We start from the raw sequence: 27158 nt of genomic DNA on the forward strand, positions 1-27158 counted from the left end.
CAGCACTGGTTTTCCTCCGGCACCTGGGACCCAGGCCTTTGCTCCAGCCTCTGCAGAGAAGCCAAGCCTGGAGGCTTCTCTGCTTTGACCACAGCAGAGAAGGCAATCCTCTTCAGTCTTCAGTCATCAGTCGTCTTCAGTCTTCAATCGTCTTCAGTCTTCACTCCGGCGGAGCTTTCAGTCTTTGCTGCGCACCTGAATATGCAAATTAACCGCCATCTTTGTTGGGTTAATTTGCATACTCATCCTGATTAGCTGGTGGGCGTAGCAGAGTGACACAAATTTTCATGTTTTTCTTTTATTGGTATAGATATTCCCATTTGTTTATTTTTTTGTTTTAATACTTAAAATCTTTATTTGAAATTTTGATTCTTATGGGAAAACAAAACATACCTCAGGTGGACATGAAGCTGATGAAATCCCAGAAGGTCTTTTTACTCCTGATAACTTTCAGGCAGGCATGTCAGAGTGCCCGATAAATTCTGGTGAAGAGGTTCGCTCTGAGAAAGCCCTTTGAGACCACAGCAGTCAACGCACCATTCTGTTCAAAAGTACAAGCAGAAGCAGATGCTAGAGATCCGTGAGAGCCGCATTCGGGGAAGGAACGCTCAGGGGAGTGAGAGACTCCCCCTTCTTTTCCATGGCCACTGACAGATGGACGCACGCACGCACGTAGTGGACACAGCAGGGGGAGAGCACCTGCCCGCATTGGTGAGGTTTGCTGACGAAGCTCGTGACCTGAGAGAGGAACCTGTGGGTTTCCTGCCTTCTGAAGCCGCTGCCGAAATTTTGGCTATGACGTTTCACACTACGAGACCCGAGAAGTGGGGATTACGCATGGAATAGCGTCGTGGCCAGGCTTACATTGTGTCCAGTGGATTTCCTTCCAAAACTAAAGCTGTTGCTTCGAGACTTTTGGAGAAACATCCCTCCCCAAGCTGTCTACACACTCTGATCTTTTCTTTTCTTTATTTTTTAATCTTTAAATTCTTTATTAGTTAAGGAATTACAAATGTATCCTCATTCCCCCCCATTAACCCCCATTCTCCCCCCCCACTCATGCTCTCATCCCCCTGTTGTCCATATCCATTGGCTTGGCTTATATGCATGCATACAAGTCCTTTGGTTGTTCTCTTCCCCTTACCCACAACCTCCCCTACTTTCCCTCTGGGGATTAATAGTCTGATTGCTCTTTCTCTGTCTTTGGATCTATCCCTGTTCATCAGTCTATGTTGTTCTCTATAGTCCACAAATGAGTGAGATCATGTGGTATTTATCTTTCTCTGACTGGCTTATTTCACTTAGCATAATGCTCTCCAGTTCCATCCAAGCTGTTGCAAAACACAAGAGTTCCTTTTTTTTTACTGCAGCATAGTATTCCATTGTGTAGATGTACCACTGTTTTTTAATCCACTCATCTGCTGATGGGCACTTAGGCTGTTTCCAAATCTTAGCTATGGTGAATTGTGCTGCTATGAACATAGGGGTGCATATATTCTTTCTGATTGGTTTTTCTGGCTTCTTGGGATATATTCCTAGAAGTTGGATCACTGGGCCAAATGGGAGTTCCATTTTTAACGTTTTGAGGAAGCTCCATACTATTCGACACAGTGGCTGCACCAGTCTGCATTCCCACCAGCAGTGCAGAAGGGTTCCTTTTTCTCCACATCCTCTCCAACAATTGTTGTTTGTTGATTTGTTGATGATAGTTATTCTGATAGGTGTGAGGTGATATCGCATAGTCGTTTTGATTTGCATCTCTCCTATAATTAGTGACTTTGAGAATGTTTTCATATGTCTTTCGGCCCTCTGTATGTCCTCTTTCGAAAAGTGTCTATCTAGGTCCACTGCCCATTTGTTGATTGAAATGTTTATCTTCCCATTATTAAGTTTCATGAGTTCCTTGTAAATGTTGGAGATTAAACCCTTATCGGTGATATCATAGGCAAATATGTTCTCCCATGCAGTGGTCTTCTTGTTGTTTTGCTGATGGTTTCCTTTGCTGTGCAAAAGCTTTTCATTTAATGTAGTCCCATTTGTTTATTTTCTCTTTAGTTTCCATTGCCCTAGGAGCAGTATCAGAGAAGAAATTCCTTCGACATATGTTTGCTATTTCGCTGCCTATGGATTCCTCTAGTATTTTTATGGTTTCCCATCTTACGTTTAAGTCTTTTATCCATGTTGAGTTTATTTTTGTGTATGGTGTGAGTTGGTGGTCTAGGTTCATCTTTCTGCATGTATCTGTCCAATTTTCCCAACACCATTTATTGAAGAGACTGTCATGACTCCATTGTATGCTCTAGCCTCCTTTGTCGAATATTAATTGGGCATAGTGCTTTGGGTCAATTTCTGGGTTCTCTATTCTATTCCATTGATCTATATGTCTGTTCTTGTACCAGTACCAAGCTGTTTTAAGAACAGTGGATTTGTAATACAGTTTGATATGTTATTGAGATCCCACCTACTTTGTTCTTCTTTCTCAGGATTGCTGCAGCTATTCAAGGTCTTTTTTTATTACAGATGAATTTATGGGACGCTCGTTCTAGATCTGTGAAATATGCCGTTGGTAATTTAATGGGGATTGCATGGAATCTATAGATTGCTTTGGGTAGTATGGACATTTTGATGATGTTGTTTCTACCAATCCATGAACACGGTATGTTCTTCCATCTGTTTATGTCTTCCTCTATCTCTTTTTTCAGTGTCCTGTAGTTTTTCACATATAACTCTTTTACCTCCTTAATTAAGTTTATTCCTAGGTATCTTAATTTTTTTGATGCTATGTTAAATGGGATTGCTTTTTTAGTCTCCCTTTCTGTAAGTTCACTATTGGTGTAAAGAAATGCCTTAGATTTCTTGGGGTTAATTTTGTATCCTGCTACATTGCCAAATTCATTTACTAACTCTAATAATTTTTTGATGGAGTCTTTAGGGTTTTCTATGTACAGTATCATGTCATCTGAAAATAAGAACAGTTTTACTTCTTCTTTTCCAATTTGGATGCCTTTTATTTCTTCTTCTTGTCTGATCACAATGGTTAGTACTTCCAGTACTATGTTGAACAGGAGTGGTGAGAGGGGGCATCCCTGTCTTATTCCTGTTCTCAGGGGAAATGGTTTTATTTTTTGCCCATTGATTATGATGTTGGCTGTGGGTTTGTCATAAATGGCTTTTATTATGTTGATGTATGATCCTTCTATTCCTACCTTGCTGAGAGTTTTTTCAAGAAAGGGTGTTGAATGTTGTCAAAAGCTTTTTCTTCATCAATTGATATGACTATGTGGTTTTTATCTCTCAATTTGTTTATGTGATGAATCACATTTATTGATTTGCAGATATTGTACTATCCTTGCATCCCTGGGATGAATCGTACATGGTCATGGTGGATGATCTTTCTGATGTGTTGCTGGATCCGATTTGCTAGAATTTTGTTGAGGATTTTGGCGTCTATGTTCATGAGGGATATTGGCCTATAATTCTCTTTCATTGTGTTGTCGCTATCTGGTTTTGGTATTAGGGTGATGCTGGCTTCATAGAATGAGCTGGGAAGTGTTCCTTCTTCTTGAATTTTTTGGAATAGTCTGAGGAGGATAAGTTTTCGTTCTTCCTTGAATGTTTGGTAAAACTCCACTGTGAAGCCGTCTGGCCCCGGGCTTTTGTTTGCTTGGAGCTTTTTGATGACTGCTTCAATTTCTTCCATCGTTATTGGCCTGTTGAGATTTTTAGAATCCTCTGGATTGAGTTTTGGAAGATTGTATTTTTCTAGGAATATATCCATTTCTTCCAGGTTGTCTGGTTTGTTAGAGTAGAGTTGTTTATGGTATTTTTTAACAATTCTTTGAATTTCTGAGGGGTCTGTTGTTACTTTGCCTCTTTCATTTCTGATTTTGTTTATTTGAGTCCTCTCTCTTTGCTTCTTGGTGAGCCTGGCTAGAGGCTCATCAATCTTGTTTATCCTTTCAAAGAACCAGCTCTTGCTTTCATTGATCTTTTGAATTTTTTTTTTTTTTTTTTGGTCTCTATGTCATTTATTTCTGCTCTGATCTTTATTATCTCCTTTCTTCTGCTCACTCTGGGCTTTTTTTGTAGTTCTCTTTCCAATTCTCTGAGTTGTAGAGTTAAATGATTTGCTATCATATTTTCTTGTTTTTTGAGGTAGGCCTGTAGTGCTATAAACTTCCCTCTCAGGACTGCTTTCATTGTGTTCCATAGATTTTGGGTTGTTGTACGGTTATTGTCATTAGTTTCCAGGGTGTTTTTAATTTCTTCTTTGATTTCACTGGCTACCCAATCATTACTTAGTAACATGCTATTCAGCATCCTAGTGTTTGAGTTTTTTGGATTGTTTTTATTGTGGTTTATTTCTAATATTATGCCCTTGTGATATGAGAAGATGCTTGGTATGATTGCAATCTTCTTTAATTTGGGGAAACTTTGCTTGTGACCCAATATGTTGTCTATTTTTGAAGAGGTCCCATGTGCACTTGAGAAGAACGTATATTCCGTGGCTTTGGGGTGAAATGTTCTGAAGATGTCAATTAAGTCCATCTGATCTAGTGAGTCATTTAGGATTTCTGTTTCTTTGCTGATTTTTTTGTCTAGTGTATTTATCCACTGATGTCAGTGGTGTGTTTAAGTCCCCTACTATGATTGTGTAGTTGTTGATCTCTCCATTGTTATTTTCCAGGAGGTTTTTTGTTTTGTTTTGTTTTTAATTAAATCTTTATTGTTCAGGTTATTACAGTTGTTCCTCTTTTTTCCCCCCAATAGCTCTCCTTCACCCAGTTCCCACCCCACCCTCTGCCCTTACCCCTCCCACTGTCCTCATCCATAGGTGTACGATTTTTGTCCAGTCTCTTCCTGCACCCCCACACCCATTCCCCCCAAGAATTGTCAGTCCACTCCTTTTCCATGCCCCTGGTTCTATCATATTCACCAGTTTACTCTGTTCATCAGATTTTTTATTCACTTGCTTTTTAGATTCACTTGTTGATAGATATGTATTTGCTGTTCATAATTTGTATCTTTACCTTTTTCTTCTTCCTCTTCTTACAGAATACCTTTCAGCATCTCATATAATGCTGGTTTGGTGGTGATGAATTCCTTTAGCTTTTTCTTATCTGTGAAGCTCTTTATCTGACCTTCAATTCTGAATGATAGCTTTGCTGGGTAAAGTAATCTTGGTTGTAGGTTCTTGCTATTCATCACTTTGAATATTTCTTGTAGTTATCACTGGGAAGAATTGACCTCCAGGCCAATTGGCTGTGAGAATCAGCTGTGTCTGCAGTGGGAGAACTTCTGTGCTGAAGACACCCTTCTGGGGCAAGACTTGCTTCAGTGGGGCTTTGGTGCTCATGAGTCTTCCCCCTGAGTGTGTCCGTTATGGATCTGAGGAGTTGTATTCTGGATGGTCCCACTCTGACAACTGGGTACACTGGCTCTTGGATCTAAGGAGGTGCTAATTAGCCTCTGTCTGAGGCTACCCAGCAGGAGCTACAAAGAGATATGTTGATTCCCCTTCCTTTTTGGGGGTTTGGAGGTGCCCAGATGAGGCCAGCTATGAAGCAATGCAAGCTGCTGTGGGGCCTTGAGCCTTCTCTTGGAAGTTCTGGGTATGTCTGGCCTAGCTTCAATTTGTTAGGTTATTTCCAGTTTGCAAAGGGCGAGCGCATTCATATGCAAAAGCCTCTGCCACAGCCTGGGTGGGGCGGGGTCTCAGGGGATCAGCAGGGTGGAGCAAGCAGCTATGTCTGATCCTCAGCCCTGCCCTAAGGGGCACCGCATCTCAGTGTCCTGGTAATCACTGCAAGCACCTCTGAGAGAAAGCCGCCCTCGAGTTCCGAGTTCTGCCCACTGCCAAACAGTCCAGTCTCTCCCTGTATGAGTCCTGGGTCCCCAGAGACTTCCTGGAACTGGATTTCAGAGCAGTAGGGAGCTTGTGACTCTCTCCCGATTCAAAAAGAAAGCCGAGTCCTCAAGTACCAGCCCCTTTTCTTGTGCTCGAGCCTCCATACCTCTGCACTTTACTTCCGCACCTCCTTGGAGTCTCAATGTGCTTTTTCTTTCCTTCTAGTTGTAGAATTTCCACTCAGCCAGCCTTCCTGTAGTTCTCTCCAGGAGGTTTTTTATGTATTTGGGTGCTCCTGCATTGGGTGCATATATGTTTACAAGTGTTATATCCTCTCGTTGTATCTATCCCTTTAATATTATGAAGTGGCCTTCCTTATCTCTTGTTATGGCCTTCACTTTGAGGTCTATTTTGCCAGATATAAGTATTGCTACCCCAGCTTTTTTTTTCATTTCCATTTGCCTGAAATATATTTTTCCATCCCTTCACTTTCAGTCTGTGTGAGTCCCTTTTTCTGAGGTGGGTCTCTTGTAGACAGCATATATATGGGTCATGTCTTCTTATCCATTCAGCCACTCGATGTCTTTTGATTGGAGCATTTAGTCCATTCACATTTAAAGTTATTATTGAAAGGTACGTGCTTGGATTCATTTCTATTTTCATGCCTGTGTTCTTTCTTACCTTTATATTTCTTCTTTTTACAGCATTCCTTTTAGCATTTCTTGCAGTGTTGGCTTGGTAGTGATAAACTCCCTTAGCCTTTTTTTGTCTGCAAAGCTCCTGATTTCCCCTTCAATTTTGATTGATAGTCTTGCTGGATATAATAGTCTTGGATTCAGTTCTGTGCTTTGCAACACTTTGTATACCTCCTTCCATTCCCTTCTAGCTTGTTGTGTTTCTGTTGAGAAATCATTTGATAATCTGATGGGGGATCCTTTGTAGGTAACTCTCTGTTTCTCTCTTGCAGCCTTTAAGATTCTCTTTGTCTTGTACATTGGCCATCGTTATTATGACGTGACTTGGTGTGGGTCTTTTGGGGTTCATCTTGCTTGGGACTCTCTGTACTTGTGTAACTTTTTTCTTCCCCATATCTGGGAAGTTTTCTGTCATGATTTCTTCAAATAGATTTTCTAATCCTTGCTGCTCTTCTTGTCCTTCTTGCAGCCCTATTATGCGTATGTTACTTCGTTTCATGTTGTCCCAAAGCTCCCTTAGGCTCTCCTCCTGCTTTTTAATTTTTTTCTCCAGTTGCTGTTCAGATTGAGCTTGTTTCTCTGCCTTATCTTCTAACTCATTAATTCCGTCCTCTGCTTCTTCTAGTCTGCTGTTGAAACTTTCCATGGTGTTTTTGATTGTAGCTATATCACTTTTCATTTCTTCCTGATTCTTGCATAGGTTGTTGATTTTCTAGTCCATCCGGTGAATGAATTATACAACCATTATTCTGAATTCTTTTTCTGTCATGTTGCATGCTTCAACTTCATTAATTTCTTTTCTTGGTGACTCCTCATTGTCTTTCCTCTGGGTCTTGTGTCATCTCTTCATTCTGATTATCTCCCGATGGTTCAAACGTAGAGTTGCGTGGGCCTGGGCCATGTGCAGTGGGAGCCTCACTCCACCCTAGTGTCACTGAAGAGCTCTGACACTAGGATGTGTGGTTGTGGTGGGTTGGTGGGAACCAGGCTCGCTCAGAGTCAGTGTTGCCAGCGCTCAATGTGGCCTTGTGCACGCTCTTAGAATCAGGGACCCTGCCTGCACCATGCTGAAACAGAGACCCCCCTGGAGCGTGTTGAAAATCAGTGCCCCCTAGCATGCACCAGGAGTCAGAGTTCCCCAAGAATCCAGTATCGGAGTCTCTGTTGCTTCGCTCGACCTCGCATTGAGAATCAGGGTCCCTGTGTGCCCTTGCACCAAGAATTGGAGTCACTGGCTCTTAGTATGAATGCACAGGGAGACAGGGATCACAGGCGCAGGTGATAAGAAACACAGTCAAGTCACTGGTGCTTGGTGCTGCCTCCTGCCCAGAGAATTGGGGTCCCTGGGCCTCGCACTACACGGGAAAATTCCTGGTGTTCTCGCCATTGCTCCCAGCCCAGGGCTCCTGGAGCAGGCAGTGTGCACAGGACCAGTTCCCGGTGTTCACGCAATTGCTCCCAGCCCAGGACTCCTGAAGCTGGCACTACACGGGACCAGTTCCAAGGTGCTCACACACTTCCAGGCTAAAGTTCCTATGGCAGCACTGAGGCCCGGGCAAGGGGTGGGTCTATCAGTTACTATGGCGCCGCCCGCACGCCTGCAGGGAGAGGGATGGGCTCTGTTACTCACAGATCTGCAGCAGGGATTTCTGAACTTTTGGCATCCGCAGGTCTGTTGCTGTGGTCACAGGTCTCTTTCCCCAGTGGCTGCAGGGTCCTGTATGCATCTGAGATCAGACTGGGTGGTGCTGAGTCCAGGATGCTAGTCTCAAGCAGCTCTGTTTCCCAAGATGGCGTGGTCACTGTGCCAGTGCTGGCCACCCAGGAGTGTCTGTGCAGGGAGCGGGGCTCCGCCGCCTAAGACTGCCCGGTTTAGCAGCCCCTTAGAAGACCAGTAGAATCTAACTGTTCCTAGCTCATACACACACACACACCACACACGTCCACACACTCCTCTATCACTTCCTTGTGCTCTCACACTCTTTTCCTCCCTACCTTCCTGCCAGTCGCCATTTTTCTCTTGAGAATCCACTCTGCTATTTCTTGTGCCTGAAATATGTGGTAGACAAAATTGGTGCCTGTTACAGGAGCGTCTGTTGCGTTAGAAACAATTGAGGAAGTTTGTTCTTTTTTTCATTGATCACCGCAACTGCTTTTAGAGCTTGACAGTGTCATTTCTGTCCTCTTTCAGAACAATGAAGAAAGCGGTCAAGAACTGAAGGAAATTTGCTATTCTCGGTGGACAGGCAGGCGCGCACGATGCTTTTGAAATTGCAGTGGAGCTCCTGCAAGCACTTGTTTTCTGTGTAGGCGGTACACAAGAGGACACACATAGTAGATGGGAAGACTGTATAGCGGGCCGAGCATTCCCACTCTGCAGTGCAGCAACAGATTTTGATTTCGTTGTTATCCTTAAAAATGTTCTACCTTTGACAAGAGCCTCTGGGAAAAATCTCCAGGGTCAGACCTCTGATGTCTTCTTTGCAGCCGGCCAGTAGCTCGACCGGGGCGCTGCGTTTGCTACATGAAGGGATGGAAGATATTGAAGGTTATCGTGAATTTCGGTTTGAGGAAGCCACCCGTCTGGCAACCACATTTGCTATTTCAGATGAAGCTCCCCGGGAAGTTCCACAGAGCTCAGCGAGGGAACCTGGAGTCTCAGCCGACCGACCTCTGAGAGGTGCTGCTATAAAGAGCCTCTGACTGTTCCAACAGTGGAACACATTGTTCAGGAACTGAAAGAGATAGTTTCAGAACAGTACCCCAAAGCTCTTAAATGCTGATCTCTGATCCCCTCTGTCACGGGACAGCTCAAATTCAATACACCGGAGGAGCACCAGGCTGACATGTACGGAAGCAACTTACCCAATCCTGATGCGCTCTCAGCTGAGCTGCATTGTTGAAGAATCAAGTGGAAACACAGAGGATAAGATATAGAGCTTCCATCCACCATGTATGAAGCCCTCCACCTGCCAGACATCAAGTTTTTTCCTCATGTTTATGCATTGCTAAAGGTCCTACATATTTTCCCTGTGATGAAGGTTGAGAACCAACGCTATGAAAATGGGCGAAAGCGTCCCAAACCACACCTGAGGAACATTTTGACAGACCAAAGGTCAAGTAGCTTAGCTTTGCTTAACATAAATTTTGATGTGAAACATGATTTGGATTTAATGGTGGACACATACATCAAACTCTGTACAACTAAGTCAGAGCTTCCTACAGATAATTCCAAAAAGTGTTAAAAATATCCCAGACACTTTAAAATTGTGTTTTCTCTTATATTTGATATTGAAAAAAAATCTAAGAAATTTGAAAGGAAACATAGAAAAGCTGTAAGATATAGGTGGGTCACTTAATCACGGGCTATCTTGAGTAGGGTAGCCACTGATCCTCTGCTTAAATGGACCCGGTGTGAACCCTCATGCTTTGGAGAACTAACTGTTGTTCTTCCAGAGGGCGGCGGCGGCAGGCACCGGAAGCGCCACGTTGCACTTCTGCGTGATCTCTGCCGATGGCACTTTGGACTTGTTTTAGTGAGGTCATGGCAGACATCACATTCATTGTCACAGTTGTTGGGCATTGAGTTATCCGTTCTTTGAAGAAATAAATTTTGAGAAGGTGTGGGATGAATCTGTTTCATAAAATTGTGCGATGAAGCTCACGACTAACCTCTGACTAACAGGAGTTTTAAGTATGCCACGAGAAATCTGTCACCAGCAGTGAAATGACCAGATGGTGAAAGAACCGTGAGCTTGCCAGGCAAGGATTTCTTTCGGTGAGGATTTTTGTCTTTATTCGATGATCTTAAACAAATGACTGTGAAACATTGAAGGAAGAACCCGCCATCGTTACACCCACATCTGGGTGTCGCTGTTTACATTCCTTTGTTGAGCCTATATCTTCATAAGCTTTTTAGCAAGAATATGTTGAACACTTCTGTTTCATGGCCAAGACAAGATCAGAGGCCATGGATACTGACAACAGATTGGTTTGTTTCATTCTGTCTTTTTCCATGGTTATATCTACTGCCACATCTTGATTTATAAGCGAAACCTAGACAACCTACAAAAATGTGTTTTGTAGTTTATGTCTCCTCCTTTGATAGTCATGTATAAAACAAAGTGTCGCCCCGGCCAGTTCTGGTCAGTGGGTAGAGCATCGGCCAGGGGACGAAAGGGTCCCGGGGTAGAATTCCAGTCAAGGGTGCAGGCCCGGGTTGTGGGCTCTATCCCCAGTAGGGGGTGTGCAGGAGGCAGTGGATGGGTGATTTTCTCTCATCGTGGATGGTTCTATCACTCTCTCCCTCTCCCTTCCTCTCGGAAATCAACACTTGGGAGAAATTAGACTCAGGGGGTCCCTCCAGGAAAAAAAAAAAGGCTAATCTTCTTTGGCAACCTAGCCTGTCCCTGCTATAAAGCAGACGAAGGAGAGGTTTGGCCAGTTCCTGGCACCATGGGGTTGAATGCTACCCACTCTGCCTGCAGCTAGACCTGTTTTTCCATTCCTAGGAAACGAATGGAGAATGAAGCCTTCTTAGATCCGTGTGTCTTTTTCCATTCACGTGAGTCCCTATGACTCTCAGAAATGACCCTCCTCAGTTCTAGACTCCCTGCAAACTAGATCACTCTATAATGGCTGCAGAGCCTTAGAGAAAAACATGCTCAGATAGAAAGACACATCTCCAAAACGGGTGAATAGACTCGTTAGCCCATTGCCAACCCTCGCCAAGCCTCGAGGAATTAAAATAGCACTGTCCTCCTTTGACAATGTGATTGGCACAGGGTCAGAGGTGTGTGGCTCTAGAATCTCAAAGCGCACTACATCCTCTTACCGCCTTAATGCTCCGGTGCAGGGTTGAGCAGAAAGAGGCCATTGTGGAAAAGCACCTAATTCAACGGTGGGGTGGGGGTGGGGGGGCGGGGAGCCTACAGGAGAGCAGAACGGGCCTTGGGCCTCACAAACTCAGAGACCCAAAGTAACCGCCAAAGATGCTCTGAAATGAAAACTCTTGTCACTAAAAGCAGTGGATGGCAGGTAGCCATTTCCTAAGCTAGAATCTTCCCTGCTTTGACCAAAGTCCACCTTTACCTTCACTAATCCCGTCTTTGGCCCAATAGGAGAAGTATATTCCTTTGGAATGTCAGAGGCACGCCCGTCTTTCCAGGCCCCTCTGAGCACTACCAGCCTCCTTGTTATCCTTATCATTGTTGGCTCAAATACACTCACAGGAAGCAACTCAGCTTTCCCCCTGCCTGCATGATTTCCCCTGCCCCCCTTTCCCTCCCTCCCCACCCCATCCCCTGGCCCCAAGCCCAGAGGTGGTCCAGAGGCCCAGAGGCTCAGTTTAGCACTTAGAAGGAAACCCCTGACCTGAGGGCTGAGAGGAAGGGAGCTCCCATTTGTTTATTGTCTCCTTATTTTCCATTGTCCTAGGAGTTGTGTTAGTAAAGATATGGCTACAACAAATGTCTATTTTGCTGCCTATGACTTCTAAGATTTTTATGGTTTCCCATCTTACATTTAAGTCCTTTATCCATTTTGAGTTTATTTTTGTGTATGGTGTAAGTTGGTGGTCTAGTTTCATTTTTTTTTTTTTTGCAAGTATCTGTCCAGTTTCCCCAACACTATTTATTGAAGAGACTGTCTTGACTCCATTGTACACTCTTGCCTCCTTTGTCAAATATTAATTGAGCATAATGGCTTGGCTTGATTTCTGTATTCTCTGTTCTGTTCCATTGGCTTTGTTGTATAGCTTGATATCTGGTATAGTGATTTCTCCAACTGTGTTCATCTTTCTCAGGATTGCTGCAGCTATTTAGGGCCTTTTTTAAAATTCCAGATGAATTTTTTGGAGAGTTTGTTCTGCTCTTTGAAGTATGCCATTGGCATTTTAATGTTGATTGCATTGAATTTATAGATTGCTTTGGGTAGTATGGACATTTTAATGGTCTTGATTCTACCAATCCATGAGCATGGCATATTCTTCCATTTGTTTATGTCTTCTTGTATCTCTTTTGTCAGCATCCTGTAATTTTCTGAGTACAGGTCCTTTACCTCCTTGGTTAAATTTATTCCTAGGTATCTTATTTTATTTGTAGCAATGGTAAATGGGATGGTTTTTTTAGTTTCTCTTTCTGTGAGTTGATTATTGGTGTATAAAAAAGCCATAGAGTTCTGGGTGTTATCTTTGTATCCTGCTACATTGTCAAATTCATTTATTAAGTCTAGTCATTTTTTGATGGAGTCTTTGGGTTTTCTGTGTACAATATCTTGTCATCTGCTAATAATGACAATTTTAATTCTCCTTTTCCAATGTGGATACCTTTCATTTCTTCTTTTTGTCTGCTCACCATGGCTAGTACCATGTTTAACAGGAGTAGTGAGAGTGGGCATGCCTGTCTTGTTCCTGTCCTTAGGGGAAATGGTTTTAGTTTTTGCCTGTATGTTGGCTGTATGTTTGTCATATGTGGCTTTTATTATGTTGAGGTATGATCCTTGTATTTCCTCCTTGCTGAGAGATTTTATCAAGAAAGGGTGGCCTTAACCGGTTTGGCTCAGTGGATAGAGCGTCGGCCTGCAGACTGAAAATTCCCAGATTTGATTCTAGTAAAGGGCATGTACCTTGGTTGTGGATACATCCCCAGTGGAGGAGTGCTCATGGCAGCTGATCGATGTTTCTCTCTCATTGATGTTTCTAACTCTCTATCCCTCTCCCTTCCTTTCTGTAAAAAAATCAATAAAATATATTTAAAAACAGGAAGGGTGTTGGATTTTGTCAAATGCTTTTTCTGCATCAGTGGATATGATTATATGGTTTTTATCTCTTAATTTGTTCATGTGGTGTATCATGTTTATTGACTTATGGATATTGTACCATCCTTGCATCCCCAGAATAAATCCCATTTGGTCATGGTGTATGATCTTTCTAATGTAGTCCTGGATTCAATTTGCTAGAATTTTGTTGAGAATTTTGGCATCTATGTTCATGAGGGATATTGGCTTGTAATTCTCTTTCTTTGTATTGACTTTTTTTAAAAAATTGTGTTTTATTGCTTAAAGTATTACAAAGAGTATTACATATGTCTCCTTTTTCCCCCCTTGACATCCCCCTGGCTTCCCCTACCCCCCATTGTTTTGTGTCCATTGGTTATGCTTATATGCATGCACACAAGTCCTTCAGTTGCTCTCTTACCACCCCCCTGCCCCCCTGGAATTGGGATTAGGGTAATGCTGGCTTCATAGAAAGAGCTTGGAGTGTTCCTTCCTCTTGAATTTTTTGGATTAGTCTGAGGAAGATAGGTTTTTTTTTGTTTGTTTGTTTTTTTAATTAAATCTTTATTGTTCAGATTATTACATTTGTTCCTCTTTCCCGCCCCCCCCCATAACTCCCCTCCTCCCAGTTCCCACCCCACCCTCCGCCCTCACTCCCCACCCACTGTCCTCATCCATAGGTGCACGATTTTTGTCCAGTCTCTTCCCGCATCCCCCACACCCCTTTCCCCCCTCAAGAATAGTCAGTCCATTCCCTTTCTATGTCCCTGATTCTATTATAATCACCAGTTCATTCTGTTCATCAGATTATTTATTCACTTGATTCTTAGATTCACTTGTTGATAGATGTGTATTTGTTGTTCATAATTTGTATCTTTACCTTTTTCTTCTTCTTCCTCTTCTTAAAGGATACCTTTCAGCATTTCATATAATACTGGTTTGGTGGTGATGAACTCCTTTAGCTTTTCCTTATCTGTGAAGCTCTTTATCTGACCTTCAATTCTGAATGATAGCTTTGCTGGATAAAGTAATCTTGGTTGTAGGTTCTTGGCATTCATCACTTTGAATATTTCTTGCCACTCCCTTCTGGCCTGCAAAGTTTCTGTTGAGAAATCAGCTGACAGTCGTATGGATATTCCATTGTAGGTAACTGAGTTTCTTTCTCTTGCTGCTTTTAAGATTCTCTCTTTGTCCTTTGCTCTTGGCATTTTAATTATGATGTGTCTTGGTGTGGTCCTCTTTGGATTCCTTTTGTTTGGGGTTCTCTGTGCTTCCTGGACTTGTAAGTCTTTGACCAGGTAGGGGAAGTTTTCTGTCATTATTTCTTCAAATAGGTTTTCAATATCTTGCTCTCTCTCTTCTTCTGGCACCCCCATAATTCTGATGTTGGTACGCTTGAAGCTGTCCCAGAGGCTCCTTACACTATCTTCGTATTTTTGGATTCATTTTTCATTTTGCCTTTCCGGTTGGGTGTTTTTTGCTTCTTTGCATTTCAAATCTTTGACTTCATTCTTGCGCTCCTCTGGTCTGCTGTTGGGAGTCTGTATAATATTCTTTATTTCAGTCAGTGTATGCTTAATTTCTAGTTGGTTCTTTATCACAACATCGAGGGTCTCATTAGATTTCTTGAGGATCTCACTATATTTATCGGCGGTCTCACCAGTCTTTTCGAGGGCCTTACTAAAATTATCGGCGGCTTCTCGACAGTTCTTGAGAGACCTTAAAAGTGTGGTTTTGAAGTCTATATCCTCCATTTCTGACATTTGTGTCCTGTTTCTTTGTCTCCACATTTTTTATGCTTTCTTGGTGCACCCCCTAATGGTCTTTGTGCACAGTCTAGTTGTAGTTAAGCCTTGATTGTTGTAGGTAATACTGGGAGGTATTTGACCTCCAGGCCAACTGGCTGTAAGAATCAGCTGTGTCTGCAGTGGGAGAACTTCTGTCTTCTAGGGAGGTGCCAATCTAGCCTTTGCCTGAGGCTATCAGGCAAATGCCTCTGTGCAGGGCTTGGGCGGGGTGGGTCCCAGGGGATCAACAGGGCAGGCAGAGCGAGCAGTTATGGCTGCTCTCAGTCCTGCCCCCCGAGGCTTTGCTTCTCAGTGTCCCAGCAATTGCTGCAAGTACCTTGGAGAGAAAACTGCCCTCGAGTTCTGACCTATGCCAGACAGTCCCGCTTCTCCTGTTTGAGTCTGGGTCCCTAGAGACTCGCCCAGATCTGGAGCTCAGAGTCGCGGAGACTCCCTCCCAATTGAAACAGACAACTGCGCCTTCAGCTGCCAGCCTGCTCCGCAGGCACCTCCATACCTTAATATTTTACTTCCGCACTGCGCCTGCTCTGAGTCTCGGTATGCTTTTCTCTTTCCTTCTAGTTGTAGAATTTCCCCTCAGCCAGCCTTCCTGTGGTTCTGGGTGATGTCCGTTCCATCTTTTAGTTGTATTTTTGAAGTGGTTGTGCGAGGCAGCAATCTCCGGTGTTTACCTATGCCGCCATCTTGGTTTCCCCAGAAGATAGGTTTTATTTCTTCTTTGAATGTTTGACAAAACTTCCCTGTGAAGCTTTCTGGTCCAATGCTTTTGCTTGTTGGAATTTTTTTGATTACTGCTTCAATTTCCTCCATAGTTATCAGCCCATTAAGATTTTTTTTATTCTTCCTGCTGGAGTTTTGGAAGGTTGTGTTTTCTAGGAATATGTCCATTTCTTTTAGGTTGACCAATTTGTTGGAATAGAGTTGCTCTTAATAATTTTTAAGATTCTTCGTATTTCTGTGGGGTCTGTTGTTATTTCGCCGTTTCATTTCTGATTTTGTTTATTTGGGTCCTCTCTCTTTGCTTCTTGTTGAATATGGCTAGGGCAGTGGTTCTCAATCTTCCTAAAGCCTCGACCCTTTAATACAGTTCCTCATGTTGTGGTGACCCCCAATTTCATTGTTACAAATTGAACATAATTAAGGCATAGTGATTAATCACAAAAACAATATGTAATTATATATGTGTTTTCCGATGGTCTTAGGCAACCCTTGTGAAAGGGTCGTTCGACCCCCAAAGGATCGTGACCCACAGGTTGAGAACCGCTGTGCTAGAGGCTTATCAATGTTGTTTATCCTTTCAAAGAACCAGCTCTTGGTTTCATTGATCTTTTCTATTGTTGTTGGTTTTTGGTGTGTTTTTTTTGTCTCTATGTCATTTATTTCCACAGTGATCTTTATTATTTCCTTCCTTCTGCTCACTCTGGGCTTTTCTTGCTGCTCTCTTTATAATTCTTCAAGTTTCAGAGTTAGATGATTTATTACAACATTTTCTTGTTGTTTTTTGTGTTTGTGTGTGTGTGTTTTTGTTTGTTTGTTTGTTTGTTTGTTTTTGAGATAGGCCTGTAATGCTATAAAATTCCCTCTCGGGACTGCTTTCACTGTGTCCCATAGATTTTGCATTGTTGTGTTTTCATTGTCATTTGTTTCCAGGATGTTTCTTATTTCTTCTTTGATCACTTTGGTAACCCAGTCATTGTTTAATAGTATGCTATTCAGTCTCCAAGTGCTTGAATTTTTGTGATTGTTTTTAATGTAGTTGATTTCTAATTTTATGCCATTGTGATCTGAGAAAATGCTTGATTTGATTTCAATCTTCTTGAATTTGGAGAGACTTTGCCTGTGTCCCAATATGTGGTCTATCATTGAAAATGTCCCATGTGTGCTTGAGAAGAATGTATATTCTGTAGTTTTGGGGTGGATTGTTCTGAAGTTGTCGATTAAGTCCATCTGATCTAGTGAGTCATTTAGAATTGCTGTTTTTTTATTTTTTTTTGTCTAGAGGATTTATGTAGTGATGTCAATGGGGTATTAAAGACTCCTACTGTGGAGGAGAGCCTAAGGGAGCTTTGGGACAACATGAAACTAAACAACATATGAATAATAGGGGTACCAGAACAACAGAAGGATGAACAAGGATTAGAAAACCTATTAGAAGAAATAATATCAGAAAACTTCCCTGAGGTGGGGAAGAAAAAAGTCACACAAGCCCAGAGAGTCCCAAACAAGGTGAACCCGAAAAGACCCACACAGGACACATCATAATTACCATGGAAAATGTTCAGGACAAAGAGAGAATCTTACAGGCTGCAAGAGAGAGACGGAAAGTTACATACAAGGGATCTCCCATTAGATTGTCAAATAATTTCTCAACAGAAACACATCAGGCCAGAAAAGAATGGACTGAAATTTACAAAGTGATGCAAAGCAAAGGACTGAATCCAAGAATACTCTATCCAGCAAGGCTATCATTCAAACTTGAAGGAGAAATAACAAGCTTCACAGGCAAAAAAAGGCTAAGGGAGTTTATCACCACCAAGCCAGCAATGCAAGGAATGCTAAAGGGACTGGTATAAAAAGAAGAAATAAAAAGCTCAGAAAGAAAACAGCCACACAAAAAAAAGAAATGGCTACAAACAGGTACCTTTCAATAATAACTTTAAATGTAAACGGACTAAATGCTCCAAAGAAAATACATCGAGTGGCTGAATGGATAAAAAAACATGACCCATACATCTGCTGTCTACAAGAAACCCACCTCATTAGAAGGGACTCACACAGACTGAAAGTGAAAGGATGGAAAAATATCTTGCAGGCAAATGGAAAGGAAAAGAAAGCTGGGGTAGCAATACTTATATCAGACAAAATAGACCTCAAAGTGAAGGCAATAACAAGAGATAAGGAAGGCCACTTCATAATACTAAAGGGATCAACACAACAAGAAGATATAACCCTAGTAAACATATATGCACCCAATGCAGGAGCACCCAAATTCATAAAAAAACTCCTGGAGATATCAAAGGAGAGATCAACAACAATACAATCATTGTAGGGGACTTTAATACACCACTGACAGCACTGGATAAGTCCTCTAGACAAACAATCAGCAAAGATACAGCAATCCTAAATGACTCTCTAGAGCAGATGGACTTAATAGACATCTTCAGAACACTTCACCCCAGTGCCACGGAATATACATTCTACTCAAGTGCTCATGACACATATTCAAAAATAGACCATACATTGGGTCACAAGCAAAACATCCCCAAATTCAAGAAGATTGAAATCATAAGAAGCATCTTCGCAGACGACGATGGCATAATATTAGAAATAAACTACAATAAAAACAACCCAAAATACTCAAACACCTGGAAGCTGAATAGCATGCTATGAAATATTGATTGGGTTACCAATAAGATCAAAGAATAAATTAAAAACATCCTCGAAACTAATGACAATGAAAACACAACAATCCAAAACCTATGGGACACAATGAAAGCAGTCCTGAGAGGGAAGTTTATAGCTCTACAGGCCTATCTCAAAAAACAAGAAAAAATGGTAGTAAATCAGCAAACACTACAACTCAAAGAATTAGAAAGAGAGCAACAGGAAAACCCCAGAGTGAGCAGAAAGAAGGAGTTAATAAAGATTAGAGCAGAAATAAATGACATAGACACCAAAAAAACAATACAGAAAATCAATGAAACCAAGAGCTGGTTCTTTGAAAGGATAAACAAGATTGACAAACCTCTAGCCAGACACACCAAGAAGCAAAGAGAGAGGACCCAAATCAACAAAATCAGAAATGATAGAGGCGAAATAACAACAGACCCCACAGAAATACAAATGATTGTTAAAAAATACTATGGATAGCTCTACTCCAACAGACTAGACAACCTGGAGGAAATGGACAAATTCCTAGAACAATACAACATTCCAAAACTCAATCAGGAAGAATCTAAAAATCTCAATAGGCCAATAACGATGGAAGAAATTGAAGCAGTCATCAAAAAGCTTCCATCAAACAAAAGCCCAGGACCAGACGGCTTCACAGGGGAGTTTTACCAAACATTCAAGGAAGAACTAAAACCTATCCTCCTCAGACTACTACAAAAAATTCAAGAGGAAGGAACACTTCCAAGCTCATTCTATGAAGCCACCATCAACCTAATACCAAAACCAGGTAAAGACAACAAAATGAAAGAGAATTACAGGCCAATATCCCTCATGAACATAGATGCCAAAATCCTCAACAAAATCTTAGCAAATCGGATCCAGCTGTACATCAGAAAGATCATACACCATGACCAAGTAGGATTTATCCCAGGGATGCAAGGATGGTACAATAACCGCAAATCAATAAACGTGATACATCAACTAAACAAATTGAAAGAAAAAAACCCCATGGTCATATCAATTGATGCAGAAAAAGCATTTCACAAAATTCAACACCCATTTTTGATAAAAACTCTCAGCAAGGCGGGAGTAGAAGGATCATACCTCAACATAATAAAAGCCATATATGACAGGCCCACAGCCAACATCATACTCAATGGACAAAAACTAACACCATTTACCCTAAGAACAGGAACAAGACAGGGATGCCCCCTCTCACCACTCCTGTTCAACATGGTACTTGAAGTGTTAGCCATTGCAATTCGGCAAGAAGAAGAAATAAAAGGCATCCAAATTGGAAAAGAGGAAGTAAAACTGTCCTTATTTGCAGACGACATGATATTATACATACAAAACCCTAGAGACTCCATCAAAAAGATACTAGACTTAATACATGAATTTGGCAATGTAGCAGGATACAAAATTAACCCCAAGAAATCTGAGGCATTTCTATACACCAATAGTGAACTTTCAGAAAGAGAGATTATAAAAACAATCCCGTTTACCATCGCACCAAAAAAATTAAGCTACCTAGGAATAAACTTAACTAAAGAGGTAAAAGACCTCTACTCAGAAAACTACAGGATGTTGAAAAAAGATATAGAGGAAGACATAAACAGATGGAAGAACATACCGTGTTCATGGATTGGTAGAATCAACATCATTAAAATGTCCATACTACCCAAAGCAATCTATAAATTCAACGCACTTCCCATTAAAATACCAACGGCATACTTTAGAGATCTAGAACGAACTCTCCAAAAATTCATCTGGACTAAAAAAAGACCCCGAATAGCTGCAGCAATCCTGAAAAAGACCAAAGTAGGTGGGATCTCAATACCAGATATCAAGATGTATTACAAAGCAACTGTTCTCAAAACTGCCTGGTACTGGCACAAGAATAGGCATATAGATCAATGGAATAGAATAGAGAGCCCAGAAATCGGCCCGAACCAATATGCTCAATTAATATTTGACAAAGGAGGCAAGAACATACAATGGAGCCAAGATAGTCTCTTCAATAAATGGTGTTGGGAAAATTGGACAGATATATGCAAGAAAATGAAACTAGACCACCAACTTACACCATACACAAAAATAAACTCAAAATGGATAAAGGACTTAAATGTACGACAGGAAACCATAAAAATTCTAGAAGAATCCAAAGGCAACAAAATCTCAGACATATGCTGAAGCAATTTCTTCACTGATACAGCTCCTAGGGCACTTGAAACGAAAGAGAAAATGAACAAATGGGACTACATCAAAATAAAAAGCTTCTGCACACAAAAGAAACCATCAACAAAACAACGAGAAAACCCACTGTGTGGGAAAACATATTTGCCAATGTCATATCTGATAAGGGCCTAATCTCCAAAATTTATAGGGAACTCATACAACTTAACAAAAGGAAGATAAACAATCCAATCAAAAAATGGGCAAAGGACCTAAATAGACACCTTTCAAAAGAGGACATTCAGAAAGCCAAGAGACATATGAAAACATGCTCAAAGTCACTAATCATCCGAGAGATGCAAATCAAAACAACAATGAGGTACCATCTCACACCTGTCAGACTGGCTATCATCACCAAATCAACAAACGACAAGTGCTGGAGAGGATGTGGAGAAAAAGGAACACTTGTGCACTGCTGGTGGGAATGCAGACTGGTGCAGCCACTATGGAAGACAGTATGGAGTTTCCTTAAAAAACTGAAAATGGAACTCCCATTTGACCCTGTGATCCCACTTCTAGGAATATATCCCAAGAAACCAGAAACACCAATCAGAAAGGACATATGCACCCCTATGTTCATAGCAGCACAATTCACCATAGCTAAGATCTGGAAACAGCCTAAGTGCCCATCAGTAGATGAATGGATTCGAAAACTGTGGTACATCTACACGATGGAATACTATGCTGCTCTAAAAAGGAAGGAACTCTTACCATTTGCAACGTCATGGATGGAACTGGAGAGCATTATGCTAAGTGAAATAAGCCAGTCAATGAAGGAAAAATACCACATGATCTCACTCATTCATGGATAATAGAGACCATTATAAACTTTTGAACAATAATAGATACAGAGGCAGAGCTGCCTCAAACAGATTGTCAAACTGCAGCAGGAAGGCCGGGGAGGGTTGCGGGGCAGGAGGTAGGGGGGTAAGAGATCAACTAAAGGACTTGTATGCATGCATATAAGCATAACCAATGGACATAAGACACTGGGGTATAGGGGAGGCTAGGGGACTGTCTGGGGGGGGGATAAAATGGACACATATGTAATACCCTTTGTAATACTTTAAGCAAAAAAAAAAAAGTCCAGATAAATAGGAAGATTTTGTTTATTTTAAGTTTAGAAAATATACCAACATTTAATAAAAAAATAAAAATAAAAATAAATAAAGTCTCCTACTGTGATTGTATTTCTGTCCATCTCTCCCCTGATATCTTCCGGAAGTGTTTTGTTTGTTTATTTGTTTTTTTTTTTTGTATTTGGGTGCTACTGATTTGGGTGCATATATGTTTACCAGAGTTATATCCTCTTGTTGTATCAATCCCTTTAGAATTATGATGTGGCCTTCCTTGTCTCTTGCTATGGTCTTCACTTTGAGGTGTATTTTGTTAGATATATGTATTGAATTTTATTTTTCATTTTCATTTGCCTGAAAGATATTTTTCCACCTTTTTATTTTCAGTCTGTGTGAGTCCCTTGTTCTGAGGTGGGTCTCTTGTAGACAGCATATATATATATAGATCATGTTTTCTTATCCATTCAGTCACTCAATGTCTTTTGATTGGAGCATTTAATCCATTTACATTTAATGTTATTATTGATAGGTACATGTTTGTAGTAATTTCTATTCTTTATACCTGTGTTCCTTCCTCCCTTTCTATTGCTTCTTTTTACAGCATTACCTTTATCATTTTTCTGACATATTGCATGCCTCCATTTAACTTATTTCCTTTCTTTGGTGATTCCTCTTTTTCTTTCCTTTGGGGATTGTTTCATTGTCTCCCCATTCTAGCTATCATCAAAAGGTCCAAGCACTGAGTTGTGGGACCTGAGCCATGCGCAGAGGGAGCATTGTGCCACCTGAGTGTCACTGAAGAGCTCAGGGACCAAGATGTGTGGCTCCATGTTTGTCAGGAGTTGCATGTGCCGAGAATCAGAGTCCCACATGCCTGCGCTGAGAATCAGATCACAGGTGGTCAGTGTGGCTTCGTGTGTTTGCCAAGAACCAGGGTCCCCACATGTTTGCTGAGAATGAGGTTCCCTGTGCATTGAGAATAGCAGTCAATGAAGCTTGGTGTGGCTTCCCTTTCCCACCTAGAATCAGTGTCCCTGCATGCACACGCTTAGAAACAGAGTCCCTGCGCGCATATTCCGAGAATCAGAGTCCTCATGTGTACTTGCTGAGAATCGAGAATTGGCATCTCTGGAGCTCAGTGCGGCCTCCTGTGTGCTCTAAGCATCAGAGTATGGTTGCGCACACTGAGGATCAAAGTCACTGGTGCTCAGTGAGGCCTTCAGCTTGTGTGCCAATTATCAAAGTCCCTTGCCTGCTAGGGGGGCAGGGTTGCACAGCCACCCTGTGTCAGCGGGAGGCCCACTCATGCACCACTGGTCGCATAGGCCTTATGATGCAGTGGTGGGCCCTCAGGGAGGAGGATGCACTCTGTGACACACAGAAATATGCAGCCAGGATGTCTGGCATCTCGGTGTCCCTGGCTCTGCAGCTGTGGTAGCAGGTCTTTGTCAAGAGTGGCTTTAGGGTCCCTGTTTGTGTCTGAGGCCAGACTGAGTGGCAGTGAGGCTAGAATCCTAGTCACAACAGTTCTGCCCTTCAGGAAGGCATGGTTTCTGTGCCAGTGCCAGCCACCCGGGAGTGTTTGAAGCAATGAGGTCTCGCAGTCTTAGACTGCCCGATCCACCAGCCCCTGATAGTTCTGCAGGATCTAACTGTCTCTAGCTCACACACACACACTCATCACACATGTCCACACACACCCCTTTAACTCCCTCTCTCTCTCACACTCTCTTTCGCCCTTCCATTTGCCAGTCACCATCTTCCTTCTCCTCCTAAGTAATTGTATTTATAATTTTACTTTTAGCCAGTAAGTTCTGAACTTCCTACTTTGATAACAAGTGAAAATAAACTACACAATATGAAAGTCAGGGCGAAAATAGATGTAAGATCCATTTCTCTACTTCTTTATATATCTTTTTACATACTACCCAGCTGTAAGGAGTTATATTTCACCCATTTCAATGAAGACTGCCATGAAAGTAGGTTAACAGCAGGAAAACTTTTCAGTTAAGTGAATGAAACAGGATAGCTTACGGTATGCCATCTAGATGATCTCACTGTCTTTATCATGCCTTTTTTCCTTTACCTTAATATTTACTAATTACAGAAAATCCCAGTCTAAATTAGTAAATGTTTTAATACTTTATTATTTTGGTATATGTACAAGATATATCAGAGACCAGCTTAATGAAGTAGAAATTTCTTTGTTCACACATTTGCAAATGGCTACTGATAAAAACAATTGACAAGTTCTTTTAATAAAATTGTTACTTTTCCTGACAATTGTTTTCTTTTAAATTATACAGAAAGGACATTTATTTTATTGTCTGTCTAATTGCAACCTGGAAAATATATAATCAAACTGATTTTACTATGGTTACCATGCTGAATAACAGAACTTTCTTGAGTACTTGTCTCTTGTGGGTAAGGATACTGTGAAAATTATTTAAGGGAATATTTTGTCAGTCAAAAAATATATATGCACTTTAATCACTACCATTAGCACATTACCCATATGGTGGAGCAAATGTCTTTGCTTCTAGGAAGAAAGTGATTTATGACCTTGATCATTTCAGTAAGGTAAACCTGTCAATTCATTTTAAGACTTTAGTGCATTTATGGGGTTACTCAACAAAAAAGAGGATGATATATGACAAATGGCACTAAGTATAATATTATGTCTGGCATGCAAAAATATTTTAATTCTTACCTTGGTTTTTTCACCAATTTTGTTTATGTTTGTTATTTTTAGCATTACTTAATAACTTAGGATATTCAGACCATCTTTTAAACCATACATTTATGGCCACAGGTGGTATTTTAAGGAGAACATTTATTTTTAATTTTATTGGGGTGATATTACTCAACATGAACATATAGGTTTCATATGTGGATTATGAATTTACAAAATATGTATATAGAACATTTGATAAAAGAAGAATCTGTGCATTTTATTTTATTATGAGAGGCCCAGTGGATGAATTTGTGCACAGGTGGGGTCCCTCGACCGGGCTGGAGATCAAGGCCTATCGGGGAGCCAGATGGTCAGGGGGAGGGGTTGTGGAAGGTTGGCCAGCCAGCCCCCCTCCAATTGGGGCCGATGGGTGGGTTGGCCTGCTGGAGGGAGTGGCCACGGAAGGTTGGCTGTGGGAGAGCACTGACCACCAGGGACCAGCTCCTATGTTCAGCGTCTGCCCGCTGGTGGTCAATGCACATCATAGCGACTGGTCGACCTGTCGTTCCACTCATTCTGGTCGTTCAGTCGTAATGGTCATTTAGGCGCATATATATATATATATATATATATATATATATATATTCCTTAGAAATGTTATTTTTAACATATTTTTATTAATTTCAGAGAGGAAGGGAGAGTGAGAGATAGAAATATCAATGATGAGAGAGAATCATTATTTTTAATGAACTTGGTTATGTTTTTATAATTGTATTTATTGCATGACATTGGAAGCCACTGAATAGTAGAACATATTTGCCAATGATATATCTGAAAAAGGGTTCATTTCAAAAATATGCAAAGAACTTATACAACACAACACCAAGAAGACAAACAACCCAATTAAAAATTTGTCAAAGGACTTGAATAGACACTTCTACAAAGAAGACATACAGATGGCCAATAGACATATGAAAAAATGTCCAACATCACTAATCATGAGAAAGATGCAAATTAAAACCATAATAATAATCTGTATATTTCAGACTGTGACATGGTTAAGTATCTCAATGGTAATTACACTGTACAAATATTGAGTAGGTAAACAAATTTAAGCTATACAGAGAAATCATGCATTTTGACTAGAATGAGTCAGGTAGTAATTACAATGGAAATTGTTAGAGCAGGGGATCTGCTTTTTTAAATAAATTTTTATTGTTGATAGTATTACAGATATCTCCCATTTAAACCCCCTTTTTACCCCCTTCCTCCCAGCCCCTACTCTCCCCCAGTTCTTCACTACCTTATTGCCTGTGTCCATGGGCTATGTATATAAGTATATAAGTTCTTTGGTTTATCTCTTCTCAACCCCCAACCCCACATCAATGTATGTCACTCTGTCCTATGCCTCCATGCTTTGGGTCTTATTTTGTTGGTCAATTCATTTTGTTCATTAGATTCCACAAATAAGTGAGATCATGTGATATTTGTCTTCTTCAGATTGGCTTATTTCACTTAGCATAATATTTTCCAGGCCCATCAATGCTGTCTCAAAGGGTAAGAGATCCATCTTTCTATGGCCACATAGTATTCCATAGAGTAAATGTCCCACATATATTTTTATCATTCATTTATTGATGGTTACTCGAGCTGTTTCTAAATCCTAGCTGATATAAATAATAGTGCTATGAACATAGGGGTGCATATATTCTTTTTGATTTGTATTTTGGGGGTTTTTGGATATATTCTTAGAAGTGGCACTACTGGGTCAAACAGAAGTTTCATTTTAATTTCTGTTTTACTATAAAAATTTTAAATGAACTTTTAATTTTTTAATATTTAAAAAATCTTTATTGTTGAAAAGTATTACATAAGTTCTCCTTCTTCCCCCATTGACCTCTTCCAGCCTGTTCCCGTCCCTTCCCCCCAGGTCCCCAGAACCCTGTGATCTGTGTCCACAGGTTGACATATATGCATACAAGTGCATTTGTTGATCTCTTCCCAGCCACCCTCCCATGTCTTTCCTTTGGGGTCGGACAGTCTGATCATGCTTCCATGTCTCTGGGTCTATATTTGTTTGTCAGTTTATTTTGTTCATTAGATTCCACATATGAGTGAGATCATGTGATACTTATCTTTCTCTGACTGGCTTGTTTTGCATAGCATAATATTCTCCAGGTCCATCCATGGTGTTACAAATGGCAAGAGTACTTGAGAATGTTCCTTACTCTTTTCCACAGTGGCTGCACCAGTCTGCATTCGCACCAGCAGTGAATTAGTGTTCCCTTTTCTCCACATCCATGCCAGCATTTGCTGATTTTTTTTATGATAGCCATTCTGACAGGTATGAGCTGATATCTCATTGTGGTTTTAATTTGCATTTCTTTGATGATTAGTGACTTTGACCTTTTTTTTTCATATGCCTCTTGGCCATTTGTATGTCCTCTCTGAAGAAATGCCTATTCAGGTCTTCTGCCCATTTTTTAATTACAGTGTTTATCTTTCTTTTGTTGAATTGCATGAGTACTTTATATATTTTAGATATTATCCCCTTATCAGATGTATCATTGACAAATATGTTCTCCCATACAGTGAGCTCCATTTTCATTTAGATGGTGGCTTATTTTTCTGTGCAGAAACTTTTTTTATTTTTAT

General features: G+C 41.0%; 1 pseudogene; it reads left to right on the top strand.

The window, feature by feature from the left end:
- The first annotated feature begins 347 nt into the window (after positions 1-347).
- LOC118653517 lies at positions 348-9788 on the top strand (annotated as a pseudogene).
- The last annotated feature ends 17370 nt before the right edge of the window (positions 9789-27158 follow it).

The sequence above is a fragment of the Myotis myotis genome, unplaced genomic scaffold, assembly GCF_014108235.1.
Source record: "Myotis myotis isolate mMyoMyo1 unplaced genomic scaffold, mMyoMyo1.p scaffold_m19_p_4, whole genome shotgun sequence".
NCBI classification, from domain to species: domain Eukaryota; kingdom Metazoa; phylum Chordata; class Mammalia; order Chiroptera; family Vespertilionidae; genus Myotis; species Myotis myotis.